We start from the raw sequence: 26,920 nt of genomic DNA on the forward strand, positions 1-26,920 counted from the left end.
TTAAGGTTCCACATTTGCGTTTTATTTGCCATCGAGCATTTGACTTCATCCCCTTCGGAATGTGTGCAAGCTCTCTCCATAATTGCATTTTTTTTGCCTCCCAAAGGGGGGCGGCTGAGGTAATTACTTTATCGCAGGCAGGTAAATTGAAATCTAATATTTAATCCTCCTTAAATCCGAGCTCTCTGACGCCGTGGCGGGTTGAGCTCTACATCAAGATTATTCGATGTTGATCGACGTTGATCAGACTTTTATGGCAGAAACGGTAAAAATAAATAAATAAAATAAAGTAAATAAAAAAAAATAAAAAGACGAGACAGTACATGCATGGTCTACTTTTGGAGGGGAGGGGCTAGAGGGGTAAAAAAAGGTAGATTTCTGGAAATAAATGTTTTGTTGTCTTGAGTCTACTATACTTACTTTGTTTTAAAACAACAACAAAAATCGACAACAACAACAACAATTTAGTGTATTTCACACTTGAGTCGTGTTTCGCTCAGTTCACCCCCTCTGGAAAATTTGGAATATTCCACAAGTCACGTGACGCACCGCCCAGTAGTTGCATCATTCAAATCCACCGCAGACCACGAGAACGAAAAAGTAAGTCCACTGTTAGCGTTATTATTTTTGTTTATTACAACTATACCTTGCAAGGGTTCAAATGCCAGTCCTGTTAACTAATTACTCTTGTTTATTTAAAAAAATCAGTTCTTCTTGTCACTGCTGTATAAGGTGTCAAAATGCTATTAGCATAAATACCATGTCGACCCCCTGTATTTTGCGTTTTAGCATTTGCAGACTTAATATCTGCAGGGGAAACTATCTCTTTATCTCCATTTATTTGCAGGTTTGGACCCAATTCCCCACTTAATTGCATTGGGGGGGGGGGGGGGGTCTGCGGGGAGGGGTAGCCATGGCAATTATTATAGTGACCGAACGACCTCTTTTGGGAGGACCGACCATTTTGTTACGTCCTGTTCGGGCGAATGAAAATGTCCGGTTGGCATTGCGTGACTAATAGGACGTGAAGTACACTGTGTAACTGCAACTGGTACCGCAATTTCAAGGCCGGGGCAAGTTTCCTCTTGTTTTTGGAAATTGGAATATGGTCACCCTAAATTATATAGACTGTCAATTATTTGCTAATTTTTGCTGGGCCAGACTGTCAAATGGATCCATTGTTGTATTTGCTCATTCTAGTCAAAATGGCGGTCTTACTCGGTGAAATGACCGTTTCCGTCCATTGAGACGCATTGGACTTTGGAGCGTTCTGCCTGGTTTGTATGCTAGCAATACAATATGCCGTGTTTGTTTTCACCGTATCAAGGCAGCAATTGCATTGCGTTATGTTGTGGAAATGTCAGAAAAGGCCGGATGTTCGGAATTGTAAATATGCTACTTTCAGTTCTGTTGAGGAGCTTTGGTACAATTAAGCAATAATTCAAAATAATCAGTCAAATTAATTTAGTTTCAAAAGCAAATTGAGTGGGATATATCTTTCTGTTTGTCAATAAAATCAGTAAAAACACAGGAATCATTTTTATTTTTATGGATGGCCATATAAACCTGCTCAGCGGCCTAGTGGTAGGGTGTCCGCCCTGAGACTAAGAGGTTGCGGGTTCAATCCCCGACCGGGTCATACCAAAGACTATAAAAAAGGGACCCATTTGCTTTCCTGCTGGACACTCAGCATTAAGGGCTGGAATTGGGGGGGTTAGATCACCAAATGATTCCCGAGCGCGGCTCCTGCTGCTGCTCACCGCTCCCACTTGGGGATGGGTCAAATGCGGAGAAAGAATTTCGCCCCACTTAGGCGGGTGTGACAATCAGAGGTACTCTAACTTTAACTTTAAAGCTCCTCCTGTCCGCCTTTGGTATAGAAATCTCCACACCGCCATTTTTTTTTTTTCAATTCTAGGTCACAATCATGTTCAATTACTCGACGACTTAATGAATCCTTCGCTTTCTGCGTTGGTCTTGTCACATCGCCGCGTGAATCCGGTGGCCTTGCGTCTTTCCAAAAAAAAATTGAGGCTCTGGCAGCTCCTTGCGTCTTCAATCTCTATTGCAGGTATGCGGTGGGTGCGTGACAGGCAAGAGCGGAGGCAGGTAGCATGCTAAAAATCACTTCACTGGAGACCTCACATCAAAGCGCAAGCAAAACTCATATTGATTGAACTTTCAAGCTCGGAATAAAAATACGCGGTGACATCAGAGCCGCTAAAATGTGACTGTCATGTTTTTCAAACTTGGCTGCACAATTGACTCAAAAGAACTATTGGGTGGTGAGCAGATACACGCACACACACACACACACGGCGAAGACGAGGAGGAGCCGTCTTTGTCTTACAGGAGCCTCAAAGTCCGATTAGATTGAGAGACACGCGCGAGGAGTTTGTCAAAAAAGAAGATGATCGACAGCACTTTGGTGGCGCTGCATGGGGACTTCTCTGGAGCACTGTCACTGTCACATAATCTGACGCGGGGATGCGGCACGGGACTGGGACTGATCAATTCCCAAACTGACAACCAGATTCTCATGCGGCGGCGGCGGCACTGCTTCACTCTTTGCGTTTGGGTACAAAACAAAAGTTCTGCTCGCTTGGGTTTGTCATGTAATTTGCATGACAAGACTTCGTAGCGACAGCGTACAAGAAGCAGTGCAGAAAAGTCCAGATAAAGAATTGCTCTAATTTTTATGAGCTGAACTCAAACGTCTAACGAGGACACCCCCCCCCTCCCCCGCCCCCCCCAACTGCTCTCAAATATTGTTCACTAATCTGTTTGAAATTTTATCAGTGAGCACTTCTCCTTTGCCGAGATAATCCATCCACCTCACAGGTGTGGCATATCAAGATGGCGGTTAGTAGGGCTGTGCACAAATTGGAGGCGACTCGAACTGACGTAAAAGTTGGCTGTTAAAACCTGTTGTGCATACGAGTGTCACAGGAATGTCAGCGCGGGTGACATACTCACACAACTTCAATGCATTTGTCGTTACTTTGCTGTTGGCCTCTGACTCGGGTGACCAGACGTCGGGTTTTGAGTGGGACAGACCCGTTTTTGAACCATGGGTCCTGCGTCCCTGCTGATTTCACCAACGGCATGTTTTGTCCCAATATTACGCACATCCCATCCCGGCGTCCTGTTTTTTTTTTTGCCTCGTGTATGTCGGTCGCGCAGTTGTCATAGCGATTCATACGATAAACTTAATTAACTCATTCACTCGCAGCCATTTTCACTGAAGCAACCCCCTTCGCTCCCGGCTGTTTTACTTAATTTTGACTGATTTCGCAAAGCCCACAGAATATTGTGTTCTATGGCTATAAAAACATGGAAGCTACCAAAAGAAAGATTAGAGTCTCTTCTTTCATCAGGAAAAGAAGTATATTTCTATCTGTTTCCGTTTCGCAACAATTAGCATTAGAATATAGCTATGTTTCATCATTATTCACAAGTCTGTTTAAAACTGTGGGTAAATGACCTTTTTTGCAACATGGCCCTGGTTGATCTCTTATACTCTGATGCCACCTGTTGGCCATCTTTGTAATTACTACCTTCTGTATGCTCTAGCATAAAAAAAAAACATAAAAATGTATAAATGCGTCTTTGGGACACTTAATTTAACTTAATTATTTAAATTATTATTATTATAAATAATTATTTATACATTTTTGGGAGCACACAAGTTAAAAAGGAATTTAACCGTTAAATTCTTCCTATTTCCTTTCAAATTCTTGTTTGCGTCCTCATTTGCATGCGCGTCTCATCGGTAGATGTGTTTTCGTCCTACAGGAACGATAACTACTTCCTGCTTCTGTGTCTTAAGAATCATGGGAAATGTAGTCCTACTGCTACGGTCGCTGGTCAGAGCCAACCCAAACGCAGTTTTCTGGCGGCATGTTTCCAATGCGGGACCGGCGGCAGGTGAACTACACAGCCAGCTCACATTGGCTGCCGAGAATGCGCGAAAAGGTTGGATAATGGTGAGTGCTTTAATTGCGCTGTCAAACAAGATAGCATTTAGCATTCACTAAAGCTCCCGTCAACAAATTTAGCGATTACGTTTGGTAAGAATGTATTGTATATTTGATTTTTGTCTAAATTGTAGCATCCCAGTTTTTAAAATCTTTTCACCCGACCTCTGATGCCATCCTAGCACTAATGGTGCAAACTTGGACGCTGGACCCGGACAGACAAACCCTGCTAGGTTAGCTTAGCACTAGCTAGCTCCTACGACACACGCACGGCTTTATAGGATTGGTCAGTGGTGTGTTATGAGTGAATTTTTCTGGTTAATAGCATCGGAAATGGGACAAATATTTGAGTTAATATTGGGAAATAGATTAAATATTAAAACACATTAAATATTTATGACCAAATTCTACCAAATGTGTGGGGAAAGCCATGACTCCATCAAATGTAACATGGACAGAATGTAGCTAATTAAAGAAGCACTTTGACTGAGGAAAGGACCGTAGCTATATAAAAATAAACGTCGGACACAATGTGTTTTAATTTTTGTATAAAAAACATCACTATTCATGTAAACGGGTGAAAAAATTGTACACCAGAACTCGCTCAACCTCTAATGTCTGAATAGTTCACACGCGCACACACACACACACACACACACACTGTTGTATTATGCCGGTTTGAACATTAACATTGCACTTAAATATATGAAAATAAACAAATGTATAATAGCTGCTTAAATGATTGCACACATGAATTGCATGTGTGCACTCCACATTTCCATCTTTAATTAAAATAGCACCATCTGGAAGAGCCATGACCCCTTGAGATAATCCTACTGCTGGAATTCCTTTTGAGCTCTTGTATGGTCAATAAAAAGTATTGATATTCACAGCCAGTGTATTGATCGTCCAACATATCACAAGAGATAGCGGAACGTATACCTATTGATATTTTTGGCCAGCTGGAGTTTGGACATATGTTGCTGTGTTGTTGAACGTACATTCCGCGCGTGTTTTTCCGTTTGTAATGCGAAAGGCGACACTCTCCGCACTTTTCCCCTTCAAAGTCGCCTCCTGTTGTGCGTTGTGATCACAATAGTGTCAATCTCGTACCTTCAAAGCGTCATCTCCGTTTGCAGCTCCGAGTGGCTGCCTCGCCCGCATCTCCCTCTTGCAGCTTTGATGGCAGCTCTCGAAACAGCTGGATGGATTGTCAACACACACACACACACACACACGCACACAAAATAAAATACTCATGAAGACAAATCATTTGTATTGATTTTGGGTACGCCTGAAACTTAACCTGGCCGCAAAGTGCACATTTAAGCTCATCCATTGAAATTCCATTAAGCATGTTTGTCCAAACAACTTTTCACGTTTTCAACACTTTGAAGCTTTTTGTTTTAATTGTAAACATATAAAGAAAAGACAGCTTTGTTTAAAGATTACAACAAAAACGCGGCAGTGACCTAAACCGTTATCGGCCGCTCTCCTGCAGCCATTTTACAACCAGGGACTAGAAATAAGAAATGATATGAATACAAAGTTGCCATTCATTTTGGGCATTTTTTAAAACTACAATCATTAAAAATTCCTCCACTAGTACATATTAAATTGTAAATATAGTTCAGCGTTATTATAAAACACTATTATGTTTATTGTATATACTGTGTTTTTATTTTTATTTTTATTTTTATGACTTTGGCGATGGCTGGAGCGCGCCACCATTGCTTCGCAACCAGGAAATGGGCGTGTGCAACGGTTGCTCCATGATCTGTTTCTTCTTCGGTAAATGTAAGTAAAAAAAAAAAAACAACAAATAAAAATAAAGCTGTTTCTTCTTCGGTTGTTGCTTCAGGTCTTTCCGGTGCACTGCTGTTGATATAGCGCCTCCACAATGGCGCAACACTGCAATTGCAGTTAAAATGCGTTGCTGCCGAGCTCAAACGAGCGAGCGATATCAGTGGCTCAGGCTGAAGGTGGCATGCAAATTAGGTGGAGGTGGCCGCCTCTGAATTTTGCACACAGGAATTTGCTTGACTGGAATGTGATTTTTTTTTTTCTCTCTCTGGTTGAAACAGCTTGAAATCATCATCAGTTTGCGAGTGCTTGTGAAGTGAAGCTCTTCTCTAAATGACGCCGTCTTGACCTCAGGCCCGAGTTACGTGTCATGAAAAGTGGCGATAGGATCTCGAAGTCCGTGAGTAGAAAAGCCACACTTGACCCCACAACACACAAATCCACTTTTGCATGAGCAGTTTGCTTTGCAATGTATGCTAATTGCTTTTTTTTAGACGATGGAAAAGATTTTGCAGTAAAGTAGAACTTACTTCTGTAACGCAGTCATTTAATTCCTTCCAAATTAAAAGTTGATATTATTCCACTTCTTGCAATCATTGTATGGTAAGCTCCAAAGCATTGATTGGTCAGATGTCACTCAGTTTGTGCATGTTCAGCACATAACTTTACAACCGAAAAGGGTTTGTTCATTTAGTGAAGACGGCCATGACAAAACCTAAAAGTGAGACTGAAAATTACTTATTTTTAATCTCTAATTTTATAAAAACATTTTTGTGTCATAGGAGTTTGATTTTATGTCAAAGGCCCACAATGTATTGCAGAAATGTGCTTATTTTAAAATGATCTAATCGTTATTTATTCTGGTCAATTCTGGAGTTGATTTGGTGAAAGTAACTACAAATTAGCAAATACATGTAACGCATAATTATTGCATATATAACAGTTGTTGCTATAGGCTACACCGGTTAACTACGTACTTTCAAATGATACTAGTAACTATTCTTTTGAGTCCGATTTTGGGGGTTGCTTCAGTGAAAATGGCTGGGAGTGAATGAGTTCATTTGACTTGAATTGCTTGACTTTCAATAAAACAAAGAATGGGAAAAATTGGGGAGTTCTGAAACTTTTGACTAGTAGTGTCAAAATCAAATTCAACCAAACAGTAACTGCCTTGCTGGCAGTCCAACGCTTCTCGATATAGTGATATGGACTTATGCAACTAAATAAAGAAACTATTAAGGAAAGTAACAACATGAGGATTCATATAAGAAGTCAAGTTGTCACCCTTGGATGGAAGCAGTACAAAAAGCCCCCCGAAGATTACAAACTAAAGGCTAATAACTCATAGAAGCAAAAATGTTTATGACTTTTCTCTTATGTGTTATCATCATGGCTTTTTATTTTTATTTTTATTTTTTAAGCTGCTGGCTATTTTTTTTACCCTCCAAAGTGATCCATTTTTGCCTGGTCTGTGTTTGAGAAATGTTGTCTCGGGCCGGCGCCTCAAGCGCATTTTGTCCCGCAAACGGCCAGTGATACGAGCTTTGAGGCGGTGCGGGAAAAAAGAAAAGCTCGGCGTGGTCCTTAACAAAGCGCCGTTTGAAGCCGTGCCAAGTGATTGGAAATAATCGAGTGACAATAATCAGATGAAAAGAGAGGCAATCTCAATAAAGTTTGTCATTCAAGCATTCAAGGCTCAATCATATCAGAGGTGTTTTGCATAACTAAGAGACCCCGCTTCTAATCCTCAAAGGGTGCGGGGGCGACTTGGCTTTGCACTGTAGTCATTCAAGGTCACAACCCGGTAGGAAATATGGGCTGCCATAGCAACACAAAGATGGCCTCTGAAGGCTTAGCATAATTCTGCCCTAATAGAAAAATAACAGCGGCAAATCCCGTCCTTAGTGAGCGCGCTTCTTTGACCCGGGCCGACTCCCACCTGTGAAGCGCCTTGTCACCAAACCCGGTCGCTAAAGCCGCGCCGAGATGAAAAAGAGCCCACCTCTGGCTGGGGATGGGCGCCCTAAGCCGCTGCCGCCGCAGCCGCCAAATTCTTTCCCCTCTCTGAAGCCGGGGAATCAGCCCTGCCGAGCGTCTAGCGGCGAGCTTTGGCTTTTTTCAAGGCGGACAACATGAGCTGCCAAATGAATCGTGCTCTCTAATATGGCTCTCCACTTTGAAGTGCTTGAGCCACATTCTGAGAAGAAGAACTTTGGTGCAGGAAATTGGCTTCCGTGGGATAAGATCTCAGCGCGCTTCCCCGCTTTTCGCTTCAGTGTTGTGAAGACGAGTGCCGTGTCACAGTGGGAGCCCACGTGGCTCCAAACCTGCCTGGTAACCGTGCCCTTCCCCTTTTGATTGCATCAAATCCTCCCGCCCGCCCGCCCGCCCGCCAGGCCTCCTGCATTGTTGCCAGGTACCACGACAACCCATGGATCTCCACGCACGTCGCTGCGAGTTGCATTCCGAGCGATGAGAATAAATTACGTCGCTGCGGAAGTGGGATGAATGTAAGCACGGCCGGCCGCTTGTTACCATCGGCGAGGAGCCGTATACGCGGCGGCAACATATCTGGCTGCGATCAAAGGCAGGGAGGAATCGTTGCTGTCAGAAATCCAATCAGTGCCGCACGGCGCTACTGTAGGGTATATTGTTGACGTTTGTCATACGGAAAGGATAAGCAAGCGTTTGCGTGATGCAATGTGGAGTGGCTGACTCAGCCTTTTTTTGCCCGTATTTCTGTTTATTCACATGAGCAACGTTAGCAATGTTCTCGTCTTTTGGTCAAGCGCTCAGAAACAACACTCAATATATTATGATCAATTTTCAGTGATGCTGTTTAAAGGCTAACCTGGCAATGGTGAGGAGGGGGCAAGAAGAGGGGGGGGGGGTGCTTTTTATATGTAGGCACGTTGCTCAGCACGGCTTCTACAAGTGTTGTCTTCTCTTCCTTCTTGCAGTCTGCAGTCACCTGATTGGCCAGGTAACCCATGTGACCATTCACAAGATACATGCTGATGATTGGCTGACAAAATGCTATGTTTACCAAAGTTATTAAGTAACAAAAGAAGTTAAACAAAAATTGAATAAACAAAAAAAAATGTTTTTGTTAAAATAAAAATAAAATGTAAAAAAAAAAAATACAACTAACTGAGCCTACATCTCACGTTAATAAAACTAACTAAAACACACGCAGTTTTCATCTTTGTCAGTTAATGAGGTTTTGGGGTTCATTTTAAATGTATTTATTTCGGTATTGCCCGTACAAAATAAGGAAGGACGAATAGTTGTTTTAGAATTGTAGTTTACTATATCACAGGATACTTAGTGACCTTTTATTTATGAATTTTACACTCAACAAACACTCCATATGTTAAGCTGTTAAAAGATTTGAATGTAACCCTGGCTTCTTATTGAGGTTGTGCTTTTCAGTGGCGTAGAAGAGCATTGCATCCTACTAAGAGCTGTTTCTAATTTCTGTTTCTAACAATTAGCGACTACTGCTATCGCAATGTTAAACGCTTGTTAATAAAAGTCACCAATAAAAAAAATCATCTTCATTTTCATTAAGCCCAATCAGCAAAGACTTTTGGTAGCTGTGAACATGAGTGTGAACGGTTGTCTACATGTGACCTGCGATTGACTGGCGGCCGGTCCTGGGTGACTCAAATGAGGACACGTGGTATATTGTATGAATGGATGTTGATTATTGTAGTTTGCGTTGATTGCGTCATTGTCCAACGAAGAGTGCAAATGCTTTTATCTGAAAAGCCAAAATGTGTTGTTCAGAGAAGGCCGTAGATTCCCTTCGGTTTTGACAGATTCCAGATTTCAAGTTGACTTTATTTATTTATTATTTATTTATTATTTATTTATTATTTATTTATTATTTATTTATTATTTATTTATTATTTATTTATTATTTATTTATTATTTATTTATTATTTATTTATTATTTATTAAAAAAAAAAAAAAAGAGATGTGCCAGTGTGCATAATATTGTTGTCTGTGAGTGTAAAGTAACATGATTTGTCTTTTATTAACAGTTATTCAAATGCAAGATATAATTGTCCTAACAACTTAATTTTGGGATAATTATGTTTATCTTAACAATGTTGGGTTAGATAACGATCAGGCTGATAAATTCATGCTTGTTTTTTTTGTTATGTTAATGTGGCTTCCCGAGCTTTCTTGTCTTACCATCTTACAGCTGTCGGGCAAATATGCAAAAGTCATATTGATATTCTTTTCTTCCCGTTATATAAATAGCTATTTAAAAAAAAAAAAAAACACTTTGCCCTTCACACCTCGGAATTCCGCTTTTGCTACCTTTGGCGATGACTCTTCGGGTCTTCGTCTGCATTATGGAACGATTCCCAGCATGTCTTCCCATTAGGCGGACGGTGACTTTCATAATGACGCTACGAGGGACTCCCATTTATTTCACAGCGCTTATACACCGTGTCCGAGCGGAGTAATTAAGTCGGCAGCATTAAGAACGACGTTCCAACGAGAAGCCGGACTCTCGTCCCCGTAGGCGACCGCACCAAACGTCCATGTGTAAAGCCCCTTTTTGTCCGTCTCATGCCCAGCACCTTTCGACATCAAAGCGGGCTCAGGCGCATGTCTTTTAAGATTCACATCTTCATGAAAGAATAGCCTCTGCTCGCATATGGACACCTCTGGCCTCATTTAGCACACGCAGTCCCTTTCCTGTCTCCGGGCCTCGATCCAAGTATCGAGCGGCGATGTGACGAGATCACACAGAGAGGTGCGGGGACTTGAAGGCAAAGAGTTACTGCGCATCTTACCAGGAGTCTCAAAAGGCTTCTATAAAAAAAAAAACACGCTCAATATGCCGGTCAGGGCTTTCAAAGTGCTGCGCAGCCTCTAGCCCCGGCAAACTCAAAGGGCAACGGTGCACATTGAGTAGAAGGGGAATCAGGCTCCCATTAATTTAATGAGTCCAGGGTATTAGTATGCTCCAGCCAGCTGTGAAGTCTCCCTTTTAAGGAGTTCTAAGTCGAGATCCAGCAACTTGGCAGGGACAAAGGAAGGGAGTGGATGACTCGCGCTCATCTAATCTGAGATCAATTTCTCGACGCTATCCCTCAGTGGGCGATTTCCAGTGATTACTTAACACGTCTTTGTGAAGGGAGAACTCGTCGACAGCATCTGCACTAAACACTCGGTAGATTTCCGAACCGGGTGCCGTGAGAGCTGTCAAGTGGAAATTGCACAATTAACTGGTCCAAATATTGTTTACTACAAATGATTCTCATCTTGCATCTCTCCTCAAAATACGATTCGATACGATGATTCGATTAGGTTCGTGTGATTAAAATTCGATACGGTTCAGTTCGAGAAGGTATCGCACGCAATGACGTTTTTGTCGGTAGTGTAAAAGTGAGATTTATCTCTCCAACAAAATGTACGATATATTTCAAAGTGGAGCGATTCTATTAAATCAAATCATGTTTTTCCTGTTCAAACCGTTTTTGCTTAATATTATACATAATCAAATCATTTTCATGCTCACCAAGAATCATGACGGCCTCGCGAGTGGATTTGTTCTGTAAAGGATCGGGGGGCAAGGGACAAATGACCAAACCCAGTCAACAGGTGAGCGGTAATGTCCCCAATGCGAACCCGAGAGGACTTTGACGTCATTCTCAATCGACAGAATACTCTTAAAAACAGTTGGGTCAAAAGTAACCCAACTATGGTTCAAAAATGGACCGATCCTCTGAGTGTACGAAGACAAAAAATACTGAATTCACTTTATAGGGTCTTTATGTGATGAAGTACTTCTATTGAATTAAGTAGAGATCATGAACAATCATGAGACATTCCCAGCCTGAAAGAGATTACAGCGCCACAGTTTTCTACGACCTGTCAACCAGGAAGTAGCAGCTGCAGGAGCTAATTAAATCCATAGCAACGCGGTAACATATCCCAGTCCGGCGCCACATCAAACAGTCGTCCTCATGCCAGTCCGCCGTCTCATCTCCGGCCCATCCGAGCCCTCCGTGACCTGCGCTCGGAGCCCACTGGGTCCTGGGCCCTGACCCGAGAGCTGTGGAGCGATGGGGGATCCCTGCGGGAGGGTTTGGTAGGGGGCACCTTGAGCAGACCTACCTGCCTCTTTGAATCTGCATACCAAACTGTGGCCATGCGTCCGGCTGCGTCTGTTTGGACTCTTGACCTGCACAACAAAGCAGAGGAGAGCGTCCGGGTGAGAGGTCACTGGAGAGAGGGCAGACTTGGGGAAAACACTCGTAAGAGGCGCGCTGGCTGTGGACGTGATCAGAGCAGCACATGTGGCTCGGTCGAGGGGGAACCAGATGCCTGAGATGTCTTCATAAGATCTGTCAACATGCGACCTCGGGTGCAAAAATACTGTTGATCAGCCAAGGCACCCGCTGGCTGGCTGGCATATTAAAGTCCAAACTTTTAGGTACTCCTGTACGTTGTGAAATCCAGCGCAAACGTTTGTTTGTCCATGAGGTAGCAGGCCACTTTCTGGTTCGAGGAGGATGATGGAAGATAACAGTGTAAGATTTACGAGAATACTTTATGGCTTTTGTAACAATTAGTTAACGAGTCAACTTGACTACATCTCATCAACATTTAGGAACCTATTTTCAGTCAACCTGTAGTGGGGTTTCCATCCAATTGTTTAGATTTTTTTTTAAGCGAATTTACTGAAAATGCACAAAACAGACATGCGACTTCTGCCCGTTTCCATCTGTTCTTCTGTTGCGAATATTGAGAGGGGACTCCGCCGCTGTAGGTGGCGCTATACACCAAAGAGATGTGATCCACCAGTAATTTAAAAGAAGAAAAACAGGAAGCGACTGCACCGTGCGATGACGTCGTATAAATTTGCTTTTGTAATTCGCATTTTCCTTCTTTCGATACGCTTCAAAATCCACCCTCTGCAAGCGTAAAAACTTTTTCGCGAATTTTGGGCCGTTTTTCGAATTTCTAGTGTTTCCTTTCAGTTTTATTTTCGCATTTCTTGAAAATTTTAATGAAAGTGGGTGGGTGGAAACCCACCTTATGACATTGGGTGGAGTTGTCTTCCCAAAATTTTTTTGTTGAGTTTTACCAACATAATATTTACCGTGATGTTTCAAAAAAAATCCTGCACACTATAAATACACACTTAAAAAAAAAACTAATACTAAAACTAACAAAAAGTCAACTAATTATTATTGAAATAACGGAAACTAATAAAAACTAACAAACCCGATCTGAAAACTGCTAAAACTAACTAAACTAACTATTATTATTATTATTATTACTATTATAACCCTGGTGACAACCCACCATTACCACCACCACCCACCCATCGTTGTGCCGTGGTCAGGGCTGCTTTTAATTTTAATTTTAAAATGGTAACAATAATTTGTTCAATTAATTAGTTTGTACAATGATTCCGAGGTTCTGACACATGCCGTTGTCATATTTATGAATGAAATAAGATGACATGATCCACCACACTTTCTGCCCCTTTCTGATCATGAGTCATAAATTAAATAAAATCATGCAATATTCATCTTGATACAGGTTTGGCAGTTTTTCCAGAATGGATTCATGAATGTACGCGTGTACTTCCTGAATGAGAATACAGCAACTTCCTCCACCCATTTACTTTGTGTCTATGAAAATAAATCGGAAATGTTTGTTTGTTGGAACTCTGGAGGTCCGTTGCGGCAACGGGTGCAGTTCAGCACGGATGTATAAGGAGCGTGGCAGAAGCGTGTGGGTGTTGTCGATGTGAAGTTCCGCATGGCTGTGGCTGCCGCAATGTCACACTCTTTATTCGCCATAACAAGGATGGCATGTATGGCCACTCTCATATAGAGACACACTCAAATATGTGTTATATGCAGCCATGCAAACATGCTCGTTGCAACCCACCAGTTGTCAAAAACGGTCACAAACATTATACCGCTAATACACGGGAAAAAAACACAACAAACATTCACGTTCAAATATGAATGTATCGCAGTTGCCAAGCCTTGTACTTGTTTTTCTTGGGACCAGAAATAATAATTCCATACTTTTATCATGGGTCACCAACGTTTTTTGAAGCGGAGTGCAGATGAATTTGAAGCACTACCACATTGACACACATTTTGGAAATAACAAATTCTTTCAAATGACCTCTAATGATGGTATTATTGGGGCCCAAATGACTTAATTGGCCAATATCAGCTATTTTAAAATAGTCCCAAATCTGCAAAATAAGTAAATAGATCAGCCATTGAAAAAAAAAGAAAAAGAACAAATTAACAACAAAGATATCGATGACCAAACATCCCGCCACAAAATAAGTGGGTGGAAAAATTGGCCAATTTCCTCTCTGTTGTAAAGTGAAACAAATACAAAGTATGGTAAAATAGTCTAAATATTTTTGTTTGCTTTTCATATCTTCATTGTTGTGTTAAGGGAGCAAAAGAGAAGTACTTTTATTCATGATATTTTTCTAATCAGAGCGGGCATTCCATCACTATTGACCGATAGTCCGTCAATCCGGCAATGACGGATGCCTATTTTGTTGACAATGAACAAACGGCGGGAAACTTGGAATTATTGACAGACTAAAAGCTTTGCCGGAATTGTGTTTTCATCCGTCAACGTAATCGTCAATCCGTCAATGATGGAATTCCCATTTTGCTGACGAATGACGGAAACATTGACCGACACATTTGACTGACGAACGATGGATTGGCGACTATATTGTGCTTTAGCTTGAAACATTCACGGAATGACGAAAGGGTGTCTGGACTGAACGCTCAAAATTCATTCACGCGCCCAGCTCTGTTGATCGGAAATTTATTCTGCCAAATTTTGGAATCGGCATAGGCTAAAAAAAAAAATCCGTATTAGTTGCCCACGGGCACCAGGTTGTTGCTTTTCGTGGCAATTTTGGCAAACGATACCAGTGCCATACCCACCCTGAGAAGTGTTGTTAGCTTCCAGTCTGATGCCCCGAACTACAAATATGACCTCTCAGCCAAACAGAACACAATACTTGTCAAGGCAAAATGTTGGATTGCGCAGGCGTGCCTAATGTTGCGTCCAGTGGGTGTACATACGTCCTCATGTTCAAGGTGACTGCCTGCGAGCGTCTCTTGTTCCTGCCGGCTCCCTTTTGCACGTTTGTCTGCCAGCCTGGTCTCTGTAGCAGTCCGCTCCCCAAACTGTGCAATCAGCAGATGTCTTTATAGAGCAGCCCACTGCCACATGCACTCCTCGCATTCTTTGCCAGTTTCATTTTGGCCACCGATAATTATTTTCTTTTTTCTTTTTCCCCCCCTAAAGATTATTCTTCCTCTTCCAAGCCGAACAGACAAGCAGACGCATTTATTTGCTACGCCTTAACGCGGCCTCAGGTTGCCGCTTAAGTCGGCGCTGGTGATTCAGGCGGCTGAATAGACGCAGGTTTGTCCGTCCCATTGTCGTGCAGAAGAGCTGATTTAAACAAACCCCAAGCAAGTCAATGGAATCCTGCGTCCTTTGTAGAAGTCAAGTCAAACCAACTGACCCCCGTGCTGGGATAGCTTCAATTATGCCATCACAAAAGGACTGAAGAAAGACTTAACGGAGCAAAAGTTGAATTTCCACAGCACACCAACTGATAGCAGTGAGTTAGCAAATCGTTTGAAAGGTTAGCAACGGTTTTGTGTTCATAAGCGGAGTTCTGTTCACATAACTCATCACTCTTACTGTGCCATTTTTTATTTTCCCTAAGACCATTTTTAGAGTAACTACTTGGTATGAGTTAGATCACATTATTTTCTACAATATTAAAAGACATGTTGTTTTCTAGTCACCCTCTGAAAAGAGGTGTCAAAGTCATTTTATTTCAAGGGCAACTTTCACCCAAATTTGATTGAAAAAGTGGGCTGTGGCCTAATGAGCTATAAAGAACCACAGATAAAAAATAAAAAAAAACATTTACTTTCTCTTGTGCAAAGAATTACACCTACATTCTGAAAATATTCCCATTTATTCTGATTTTATTGCGGAATAATCTGACATTTAGAGGATTAGGGCCAGTGAAGAAAAAAAAAAAGGTTGGCAGGATTCTGACTTTAAATTGAGAATTCTCACTTTAAAATCTGAATTGTGAAAATAAAGTCAGAATTCTGCCAACCTTTTTTTTTCCTCTTCACTGGCCCTAATCCTCCACCGAAGAATTTTCTTAACAAAAATGAATGTATTTTTTGTTTTTTGCATCAAATCCTGAGTTACCAACAAATTTCAGAATTACATTTTTAGTTGTCGTCAATGTGCACACCAGTGTGCAAAATAGGCAAGAATAGTGATTTATATATTTTTTTATTGTTAAAAACTGCAGTTTTGTATTTTGTCCTCACGGGCCAGATCGGACTCCATGATAAACACGTTTTGGCCCACGAGCCATATGTTTGATACTATGCTGTGAAACCCTTGAAATAATGTCCGTTTCCGACTATTACGCTGCAATAAATTTACAAAACTTTCCTAAATCACCAAAATAACTCAATCACAACATCTCCGTAGCAAATAAATGCAGTGATACTTTCAAGGGCTATAATAAAAAAAAGAAAAAAAGAAAAGAGAACTTGGTAAGAAAATGTCAAGAGTGTAAAAGTTTGAGCCAACCAGTTTAAAATGTCCCCAAATGGTGTTAAACTGGGTTGAGAATCCCAGTGAGGAGCCTGCCTCTTGATCCCAAAAGCGCCCCTCCCCCACCGCCCCCCTTTTTAGCTACTTTTATCTGCCACAGCAGGTAGTTTGTCACAGATGTCCTATGAAATCCACCACGTTTACGCCATTTCAAATATGAATGCAAGTCTTGCAGTTGTGGCAGGAGAATTTGTATTTTATTGGACGGAGGATTAACAAGAACACATTTGCAACAAGTGGAGGGAAACTTTTATGTCCAAATTTTTTCCCCCACAAATTCATTCTATTGGTCTGTGCCCACGTTTGTGTGTTAAGTTTACAAATTATTCCGCGTTAAAGGCTCCACAATTTAAAAAAAATATATTATTATTTTTTTACATGGAAAGATAGTGCATGATGATATTCAACAAATGAAGTTAAGATTAAAGACATGAGCTAATGTGCCGCATAAATTCATTTTAATAACAGGTGCGTTATTGCCACAGATGAACATCATCATATCCATAACTTGATTACGCAATAATCAATCTATCGACATGAGGCTACTTTATCTCTGTATCCGAAGATGGTAACTTTTACAAAGGCGTGTTTATTTGTGTGGATATTTAAAACTAAATGACAATAAGAGACTGAGATGAGATAAAAGCGCACTCGCAATTTTAGCATCTGATAAAAAGTTGAATTCACTTTTGGCACGAGTCAAAGAAACTGAACGCATGTTGGAAACATCATTTTGTACAAGTGCGGAGAATATTGATTCTGAATTGAAGTGCCGAATTAAGACTTCTGGGACAATATTTACATCAAATTTATTGCTGCACTTATAAAATAGAACTTTATTATCACTTAAAAATTAAAATTAAAAATTAAAAATTGACATAATTCTAATTATTATTATTATTGATCGATTATTATTATAATAATAATTCACATTTGAGAGGATGTCTATGGTGGTATTATCGATATGGAAACATTGTGAATCTCTATTTTGTACTCTCCACGTCACACAAAGTCAAATGACCGTTTTGACCTTTTTTTGTGTTGACCCTTGCGCGCAATTGTTGGAATGAGAATAACGATTTTGAGTATTTTATTTTTTAAAAAAATTCAAGAAAACAAAAATGAATAATTCCACTGAAAGTACTTTCCCGGCCGATACTTTAACTTGAACTTAACTTTGTGCGCCACACGCCTCCTGCAACCCTCCATGCAGCATGTTAGCAACATGTCAGCAACATGTCAGCGACATGTCAGCAACACGTCAAGCGACATGGCGGAGATGCCTGGTCTGTCACCGTCACTGTCAGATCGGCGCAAAAGGGTGGCAGACGTGCGAAGCGGAGGCTCGGGCCCTGCTCGCCAAAAAGGAGCCGTCCAAATAACCGCCGCCGTGCAAATCCTCATAAAAGTTCTCCCAAGTAGGAAAATAATAAAGCAGTTAACAGAACAGCACTCAGACTTTGCTTTAAAGAGCTTATTTGACCTTTTTTTTTTTTTTTAAAGTGCCATTCTGTTAATGTGTTAAGAGAACTTCATGAATCCACGTTTTTATGAGCCATTTTGTAAGTGTAATGAAATGGAGATAAGGAGGTGTGTGTGTGTGTGTGTGTGTGTGTGTGTGTGTGTGTGTGTGTGTGTGTGTGTGTGTGTGTGTGTGTGTGTGTGTGTGTGTGTGTGTGTGTGTGTGTGTGTTAGCGGGGACGTCAGACTGGCGCTCTTGGCACGCCATTTCTTTTTTCACTCCATTTGGTGACAGATTGACTTGAGATTTGGTCCTATCTTGGCAGCGGTGGCGGACTCGCAAGCGTTACAAAGTCAGGGTGAGGTTTCGCACCTCGCCTGACGACCCGAGTCGACCCGGTCTCCTTCACTGAACACGTTTTTGTGTTTGGGCCTCCTCTCCGGCTTCCGCGGCTCACTTTGGGACATTTTTCTGCTCTCGTTGTCCTCCATACAAAAGGCTGCAAGTACTTACTGCCATTAATTACCCCGAACAAAGAAGACATGATTGAGTTTCACTTGATTATGAGCAAACGCCCCCAAATTTTGTATGATTTCAGACTATAAGTAAGTTGCGACCATAAAAGGCAAAACTGTCAATAAAGTTATTCTAAAATGTAAAATTGATTTACATGCAAGAAATACTGCCCAAGCACTTTTACACTTTTGCACTGAACTTTTAATATGCAATAATTTTTAATGGAATCATTATTTAAGTAGTTTTTTCACCCTATATTTAAGTCCGAATAAATATTGAAACAGTGCCTCAAAGTAACTTTATTTTAATGGTTGTACTTAGCTAGCAAACCTCTCTTTAGGTGGTACTTGGTGTAAAAAGTTTAACAACTTTGACATGGAATATTAACTTCCCGACTAAATTAACCAAGTGACACTAAATGGCCTTTTGTAGCCAATTTTTTTGGGGGGGGAAATAGTCCCGCATAAATGTATTTACTCGTAGCTTAGCCTATAGCCTAGCTTAGCATAGCACAGAGGTCACGAACCTTTTTGAAAGTGAAAGCTACCAGTTCGATACACACGCTTTTGCTCAATTTTCCTTAAATTATGTTTTCTATATGAAGACACTGGTCACGTTAATGATATCTCACAATAATTACCAACAATGATATAACAAGCTAGCGCTAGCAAAAAGATAAATACATTGAATAAGCCTTTATTTCTATGAATCTCAGTTAGCGTTTACATGTAGCATAGCTTACAAGTCACAGTACGTCTCCCACTATTGGAAAATGAGAGAAAATAATAAATGTGTCACTTTTCATGACAATATGAACACAAGTATGACTGAGGCCTTCTATTTGGGAAGGTTTAGCTTTCCTTACACCTTTTCAACTCCCACATTAGTAATTGAGACTACACAGTCGTATGAATGCCTTGCCATGATGTTGCCATACAGCGTACAAAAAAAAAAAAAAAAAGAAATGTTAAAGAAGCAGAAAAAATCTTTTGCCAAATCTGTAAGCAAATAAAAACTATAACAGGATTCCGTTCATATCCCAAGCCAAAGTTTTAAACTTAAGATATATATTTTTTTCTCAATCCTTGTTTATGTTCTTCTAACTGGACTTTTGCACAAAACTTCCTTCTTAACGATGCACAAATTACTCCCAGTATCCCGAACCTCAACTGTCAAAGTAATTTTCGCAGAACAACTAATTTGCTCTTTCTGCAAACTTATTTTGGGCTAAAAGCGTCTGAACCTCGTGCGTGTGCGTCAACGTCAAAGTCCATCAAGCGAGCACCTGCGGTAGGGACGGACGCGCGCGCGTGTGTGCGCGCGCGTGCGCGTGCGTGCCCCGGCCCTGTTGTCAGCCAAGCAAATGCTGAGTGACGTGCGGCAGACATTCCGGGAGCGAGCGGCGTGATGTGATGCGTGACAGCAAGCGCGGCTCAGACAAGTGTTGTGATGTGTTCGACATTCAGCGTCGACTTGACAAACACCTTCTCATGCTAATAAACATACAAAAGCAAAGTCAATAAAATGGGAAGCGGCCCACACTCGCTCATTTCAGCACGGGTCCTAAATGAAGACGAGAATTGTATTTGCCAATTCCACATGATCCTGATGAAATTGAAATGACAAATAGAGATGACCGAAATTGCGTGTGCGTGATGCAAAAGGTAGCCCGGAGAGCCAAAGTGCAGCCTTCATCGGGTTAGGCCTGAAATACGAGGGGACTTTCATTTGACAGTGTGAAATTGGAGCACCTTTAGAAGGGACGTCTTTGCTTTTTTTTCCTCTTGTCACATTTGTCTCACGAATCTTTTTCTTTTCTTTTTATCCGCCAGAAAAAAGTCGAGCGCAAGCTGCGGTGGGCCTCATTAAGGCGAAATTTGAAAAACCTTCAGGTGAGGCCGTGAAATGCGGGACCAACGTCGAGCCCCTTTTGTTGCAAAAAAAAAGGCTGTGATTTTTTTTTCTCTCTCTGCTCATTCTTCTTTATTCACTATCAGGATAATTGTCATATTTCCGCCCCCATCCATTATTATATTCCAACTGTTCAGATTTTAAAGAAGCCTTTTAAATTCAATATAAGAACTACAGAAAGCCCCAAAATATTACCAGGTAAAAAAAAATAATTTAAAAAAGCCTGGTCAGATATTCAATTACTATTTCATTGCTCTCCTAATTATGAACACGATCAAATTAAACGGGTGAGCAAATAAATAATACATTTTTCCTTATGCGCAAGGATTTTATATCATTTATAATAATGCAAAATTCTCACATTTTGTGCTATCAAAACGTAATAGCAATAATGATAATTTCACATTTTTGCCAAGCAAAAGAAATGTTGACAAAATGCAAAATAAAGAAATATTTATATTTGAATTTTGCACGTTTTCTACTTCTGGTATGTTGTTGCAGTGAAATTATGAAATACATTATTTTAATTAGAAAGACACTGCATATTTATTATGACAATTTTATCGGTATCTTGTAGAATAAATACAAAACCGATCAAGCATGCAACATGATGTAAATATCACAATATTAATTTTTTTCATTTTGAATTTAGAATGCGGGAACTTGAACTTGAATCAACAAATAGTCTGTAACGTAAAATAAAATTTAAAAAACGTGTACATTTGAAATCTATTTCCTATTTTGACCATTTTTGGGTTGCGTATGAATTAATGAACCATTTCTCCAGTTTTGCATAAAAACATTTTTTCAATGCAACTTACTATAGTTTGTCAAAGATGCCATCTGTTTTCAAATTGTATATTTATTTTTTTGCTTTTGTAAAGCTTGTATCAAAAGCAAATAAATTGTAGTTGAAGCTGGCCCGCATTTGCTTCTTCAATAGACTTTTGTCTGCCCGCTTCCATCGTTAACAATTATTAGTATGCAAGCTTAAATTAAACGCAAGCTGCAGTTTGCTGATCAAAAGTAAAAAAAAAAATATATAATAATGAAAAAAAGACAACAATTGAATCAAACCAGATCTTATGTGAAACTCGTCTCAGTTTGCAACAATGAAAGTCGTGCGCCATCTGTTTGACTGATTCAAGCATCTTCTTATTTGTTCAACATAAAACATCTTTTTTAATTTGCGCTATATTGAGTGTGCAACAAATTGACAAACATTTTTTGCTGATTTAATTAACAGAGATTTGTGTAATGGCAATTTCAGGTATTTACTGTCATCCATTTGTGTTCGAATCATCTCCAAAGGCTCAAATAAACAAAAGTGACATCTTTCTTGTCTTTTTTGTTTCTTTGTAGCAAACGAGGCAGCCTCTCTAAAAAAAATCTATTTACCGCCATCCGCACTTGAAATGTGCGCAAAAAAAAAGAAGAAGAAGTTTAAGTATAGTGAGGGAAGAAAGTTAGCAGTCCTTCGCCTTTCTATGAGGCTTCCAAAGAAAACGGGTTCTCACATGATTACTCAAAGTTAACCTTCCGCGTGGGGGGGGGGGGGGGGTGGAGGGAGGGGGGAGGGGGGGGGGCGTTTGAAGACTTTCCTTGTGTCATGCTAGCAAGCGCTTTTAACTGCCACCACTCAAACAGACTTTCAGATGAAGCTGTCACATCACAGTCATCTCCAAACTCCACATTCTGCCTGCCTCCAAATATTTATGTAATCACTCATTCCAATAGAGAAGTTTCTCTTATTTTATTTACGCTGCCGGAGTAGTCACTAAAAATCCGTGGACATAATTGAGACCATTTAATATCTAGCAAAAACATTGTGTGTGTGTGTGTGTTCGTTTGTTTCTTCGATCAATTTTTTATTATTATTATTTGATTTGATTTGCAGCACAGGCCAAGGGGGGCGGCGCCCTTTTCTTCAAAGAGCATCAGCTCCATCTTCTTCCCTGTTCGCTTAGCAACAGCGGCCATTTTGTCTGCATTTGCATTGGTCCAAATTGTGCTCTTAGATCAGGCGCCCTTTTTGAATGTTGCACTTTTTTTTTTTTTTTTCATTTGTATGATTCCAGCCACTGTTTTGGGGTTATTTGTATTTCCCACAAGCTTTTACGTCGAAGCGACAATGTCTTTTTTTTTCTCTCTCCAGCGTTATAAGGGAGGTGCACTCACATTATGGGCTGATCTCTTCCTCAGCGCACCCGTCAACCACCCGCTGCTGCCGCCGTCGGCGCTTGAGAGCAAAAAATAGCCGAGCGCGGATGAAACTCAGCCGGCCGCGGGTCACCTCGCCTCGTTTACTCCAGCGGAACGTCCGCGAGCCTTCCCGGTTCCCCGTCACGCGCTCGACGGGCCTCCCGGGCCGAGACGGCTCAATCGTCTCTTTGAAATGTTTAAATTCACTCTGACGCCATCAATTAGTTATAATTCCTCCAATTAGCGCCTCCCTTTTCCACGTGGCGGGAATAATTAACTGGGAATCGATCCATTTTTAACCGCGCTTGCGTAGGAGCTTACTTTTTTTTTCTGCTCTCTTTCTCTGACTCTCTGTAAAGTAGCATCTCAGAACATCACAGATATCCACAAGTGCATTTCTGCAATCTGCAATGTCGTTTCACCTGAGGCAGTTTGACGATATCACTTTGTCATAATTGATCTACAATTCAGTGGTAGATAAGCAGCTATGTGAATTACAGAGATCTGTCAATGAACTTTAGAGATGTGTGTAACTTCACTTTGAGATATTTACTGGATTCTGACCTCATTTGAGGAGAACGAGGTGAAATGAAGTGATTGATATCTGCATCCAAAGTCACTTCATGTCAAGATATCAAGTACAAGTAAGTTTTTTTTTTCCTCCCTCAGATATCTTAAATTAAGTTATTAAGTAAGAAATAGGTGAAATAATGTCGTGGATATCTACAACTGAAATGAAGTTAAAAAATTATCTATGCCCCTTGTCAGATATTCTAAACTAAATGTGAACTGGGCAAAATGACATCATAGAAATTTGTAAATGGAATTATGTCAGTGTAGATATCTCTTAACTGGAGTCAGTTGAATGTTGAGCTGTCAAAATTAATCGACAAGTAATCGATTATCAAATTAATCAACAACTATTTAAATAATCGAGTAATCATTTGGAGCCCTTTTTTAATTTCAAATGGTCCAAATCCTCTGATTTCAGCATATCAACAGTTAATTGTTTACTGATTTCTGTAGTCCTTCATGAAAGAAAACTGTGTTTCATCAAAATAAAACATTTGCAAACATCTGTTTTTACTTTGGAAAACAATGACCGACAACATCAATCCCACCCCTTTTTTAGGGGGGAAATCACTATACGGGTACGAAATAAACACAATCACTGGTTAAATAATATTAATTGGGGGATTTAAAAAAAAAAATACACTTTAATTAATTAATGCAAAATTCAAATTAATCCAGTTAGTCGATTAATCGATTGAATAATCGATAGATTCATCGATTCTAAAAAAAAAAAAAAAATAGTCGATCGTGACAGCACTAGTTGAATGTATCTGAAATTCCCTTTTATACCTGAGATTGTGAATTGTAAACAAACGAATGGCAATAGTGACACTATTTACTCTCCTGAAATGACATTGCAGATAACCGTGATTCCGTTTTACCTTTTACTTGACTATTCAAATGTAATTATGACAACTGTCGTCAGAAAGATGTTTATATGCATAATGTTGAATCCGCCATAGGCACCCAACCTGTTGCCCCCACCTTGCCCTCACTCCCCCTCCACACATGAACGTGTGAGCCCCCAGACTCACCTCCACACTGCAGAGACACATCCACAGAGCGAACCCGAGCTTCGGCCAAAATGTCCGCTGTCACGCGGGGTCACCGCAGCGCTGCCATTGTGGCGGCCGCAGAGGGGATTTGGGGGTCCACAAAACCGGGCCGCTTTCCCAAATACGGAAAGGAGCCCGAGACGGTGCTCAGGTTGCGAGGTGGCCACAGGACTAAATCAGGCCCGGCCCGGCCCGGCTCAGGGTGGGGAGCGCCATGGGAACGGGAGGCGGCATGGCTGGGATTTTGGGGAAGGATTATGGATTGAGACGTACAGCTGGGAGGCTAAAGTTACACTTTTCATTAGCACTACCGAGGGGGTCCTGCCTGCTTTTGGGAAGCTGGTCCCATTTGTGAGGACCTCAACACCCCCCCCCCCCCCCGCCTGCCCCCCCACTCCCCCACCCGCCAGCCTTTCCCTCGGAATTGTTGTCACTCTGCAGACGCATTCTTCACCTGAGGATAATTGTTTTTGATATGGCCGAAACCGGAAGGGACGTGCTGTCATGCTTTTTTGTTTTTGTGCCAGGAATGGAAAAATATGAAGGGGGAAGGGGGGGGGGGTGCATGGTGAAAAGTAGTCATTCACCAAAAGAACCCGGGGTAGAGAGAAAGAGAGAGCGAGAAGAGCGAGCGAGCGAGCAGTATGCCCCCTTCTGGCTCTTTTCTTCTCCGGCTCTTTTCTTCTCTTCTTTCGCTGCCGTTTGGAGATGTGAAGAAATGTCTTTTGATCAGCTCTGACAGAGGCCGGGCCATGCGAAGAGGCTCGCTGGCGGGTGCTCCGCCAAAACCGCGCGAGGCAAAAAACGGCCCTAATAAGAGAGTAATAAGCTAACGAGTGGCGGCCGGCCGTCTGATCCCAAATCTGGGAAGGTGCCCGTGCCAGGGTCCGACGACGTGTCGCCGCCTTTGGAGCGCTTTGCCAGGTCGGCGGCTTTCACCTGCGTGGACGCTCCCCCATATGCTCCCTCACCGCTGGCGCGAGGGGCCCCGGAGCCCCGCCCCGCCCGCGTTGCATTTCCACAGCCTGGTGGCTACAACGTTATTGGATTTTTCCATTTTTGGGTTTGATTGTTACTGGGTGGAATTGATTTTCAAATGTAAAAAGTTAAAAAAATCAAATGAAATAAAAACTCAAGTTTTGACTTTACTTCCCCCCCACTGGACCCTCCTCACAATGCAGTTATTGCTTTATTAGATTGGCTTTTCTGATAACATACAGTACAGTGCAATAGTCGCCGCCGGCTTTGTTGTTTTAATGACCATTTTCACAGCAATCTTAGTGACTGCCTCGCACACGCACACACACGCACACACACACACTGTAGGCTATATATATACAGGCGTTAGCATTAGCTTGTGTTCCATTTCCATTTAATAGAGTCAGGATCATGTCATTGCCAGGCCTTTGAAGCAGTTCTTCTTTTCTAATGAAAATACGGCATGTGTGTTATGGCGTCGCTATGGTGATGGTGACCTTGGGACTTTTGCTTCATGTACGTCAGCCAATGGTACACGTGTGGGATCCAACGTTGCCTTTATATTGCGATTGGCTCCCACCATAATTCTGAAAAATCTTGACAGAAGCAATCAAATGAGGCTTTTTGAACTACGGTTCAAAGTAGGTGACTATAAACTTTAAACTGGTTAAAAAGTTCAACTCTCAAAATGTGTGAGCTCAGTTTGCAATGTAGGGTTTCAAACCCTTGGATAGGGTTTCATATTATGGGTTTAATATATAGCCAGGATTTCATATTAGGGTTTTAAACTAGGGTTAGGGTTTCAAAGTAGGGTTTCAGTGTCAATTTACAACAAATGGCTGTAAAACTAATGGTTAAAAAAATTCAACTGTCAAAATGTCTGAGACCAGTTTAAACTATGATTAAAGTTTTAAAATATGGTTAGGCTTTCAAACCATCTTTGGGGTTACAAACTAGTGTTTGGGGTTCAAACTATGATTGGGGTTTAAACGAGGGTTCGGGTTTTAAAGTAGGATTTCAAACTAGGGTTAGGTTTCAAAGTAGGGTTCCAAAATAAGGTTTCGCACTTTAATGCGTGTCAAAATCGGTTGGATCCGATCTCGTGCATCTTTTTTGTCAAGACAAAACTTGTCTGTTGGATCTCAGAGTCTTCTGCTGTACCTAATATTGTGTCCAGTTTTGGAAAAATAATGACATCTCCTTGACATAATGCATTTCCGAGCCCCTCCCCCGAACCCCAACCGTCACAAACGATCGCCTACCCCCATTCCTTACCCTAACCTTAACCTTAAACCAATTCAAACTAAACTCTAAAACCAAGTCTTGACCCTCAAAAAGATGTCTGAGCAAAATGGGGACCTCCGAAATGTCCCCATTTGTCTGTGAAAAGTCAGAATGATGTCCCCGCTTTGTAGCATAAAGCCGCCCACACACACACACACACACACACACACACATATACACACACACACACACTGGTCTCATTGTGTGTTTGAAATGGTCACATATCAAAGGCTTGTGTCCCTGCAGGGTGGATTTGAGTGTTGAAGTCCAACAAGAAGACAGTTACCACTCACAGCTTCTTCTCATGGCGTCATCCAAATCAACACGTCACCTACCGGCGGGTGCGGGACCGCGCAACAGTTGACTTTACGTCCACAGGTGTACTCGTCACCGCCATGGCGCTTGTGCGAGGGCCCGCTTCCGGGATTCGCACTCGCCGGGCTCAGTCAGCGTTGGTAATTACGGTGCAAGGGAAA

General features: G+C 41.4%; 2 long non-coding RNA genes across 3 annotated transcripts in view; one reads left to right on the plus strand and one right to left on the minus strand.

The window, feature by feature from the left end:
- Positions 1-24,429, minus strand: part of LOC147168908 (uncharacterized) — a 30,325-nt gene extending 5,896 nt beyond the window's left edge. Inside the window, exons 1-3 of the long non-coding RNA XR_015096045.1 lie at positions 24,162-24,429; positions 11,919-11,985; positions 5,091-5,178 (exon numbers count right to left, since the gene is read on the minus strand). This is a non-coding gene — a long non-coding RNA (uncharacterized LOC147168908). The remainder of the gene's footprint in view (positions 1-5,090; positions 5,179-11,918; positions 11,986-24,161) is intronic.
- LOC147168909 (uncharacterized) lies at positions 395-26,920 on the plus strand. Of its 2 annotated transcripts, none has more exons than XR_015096040.1 (6): positions 395-600; positions 3,796-3,986; positions 5,839-5,975; positions 6,062-6,180; positions 20,274-20,333; positions 26,691-26,920. It is a non-coding gene; the product is annotated as an uncharacterized LOC147168909 (long non-coding RNA). The 2 variants fall into 2 exon arrangements; XR_015096041.1 differs by having other exon boundaries at positions 3,830-3,986.

This window comes from Leptonotus elevatus, chromosome 9 (assembly GCF_054856555.1).
Source record: "Leptonotus elevatus isolate MCC_2025b chromosome 9, RoL_Lele_1.0, whole genome shotgun sequence".
NCBI lineage: Eukaryota > Metazoa > Chordata > Actinopteri > Syngnathiformes > Syngnathidae > Leptonotus > Leptonotus elevatus.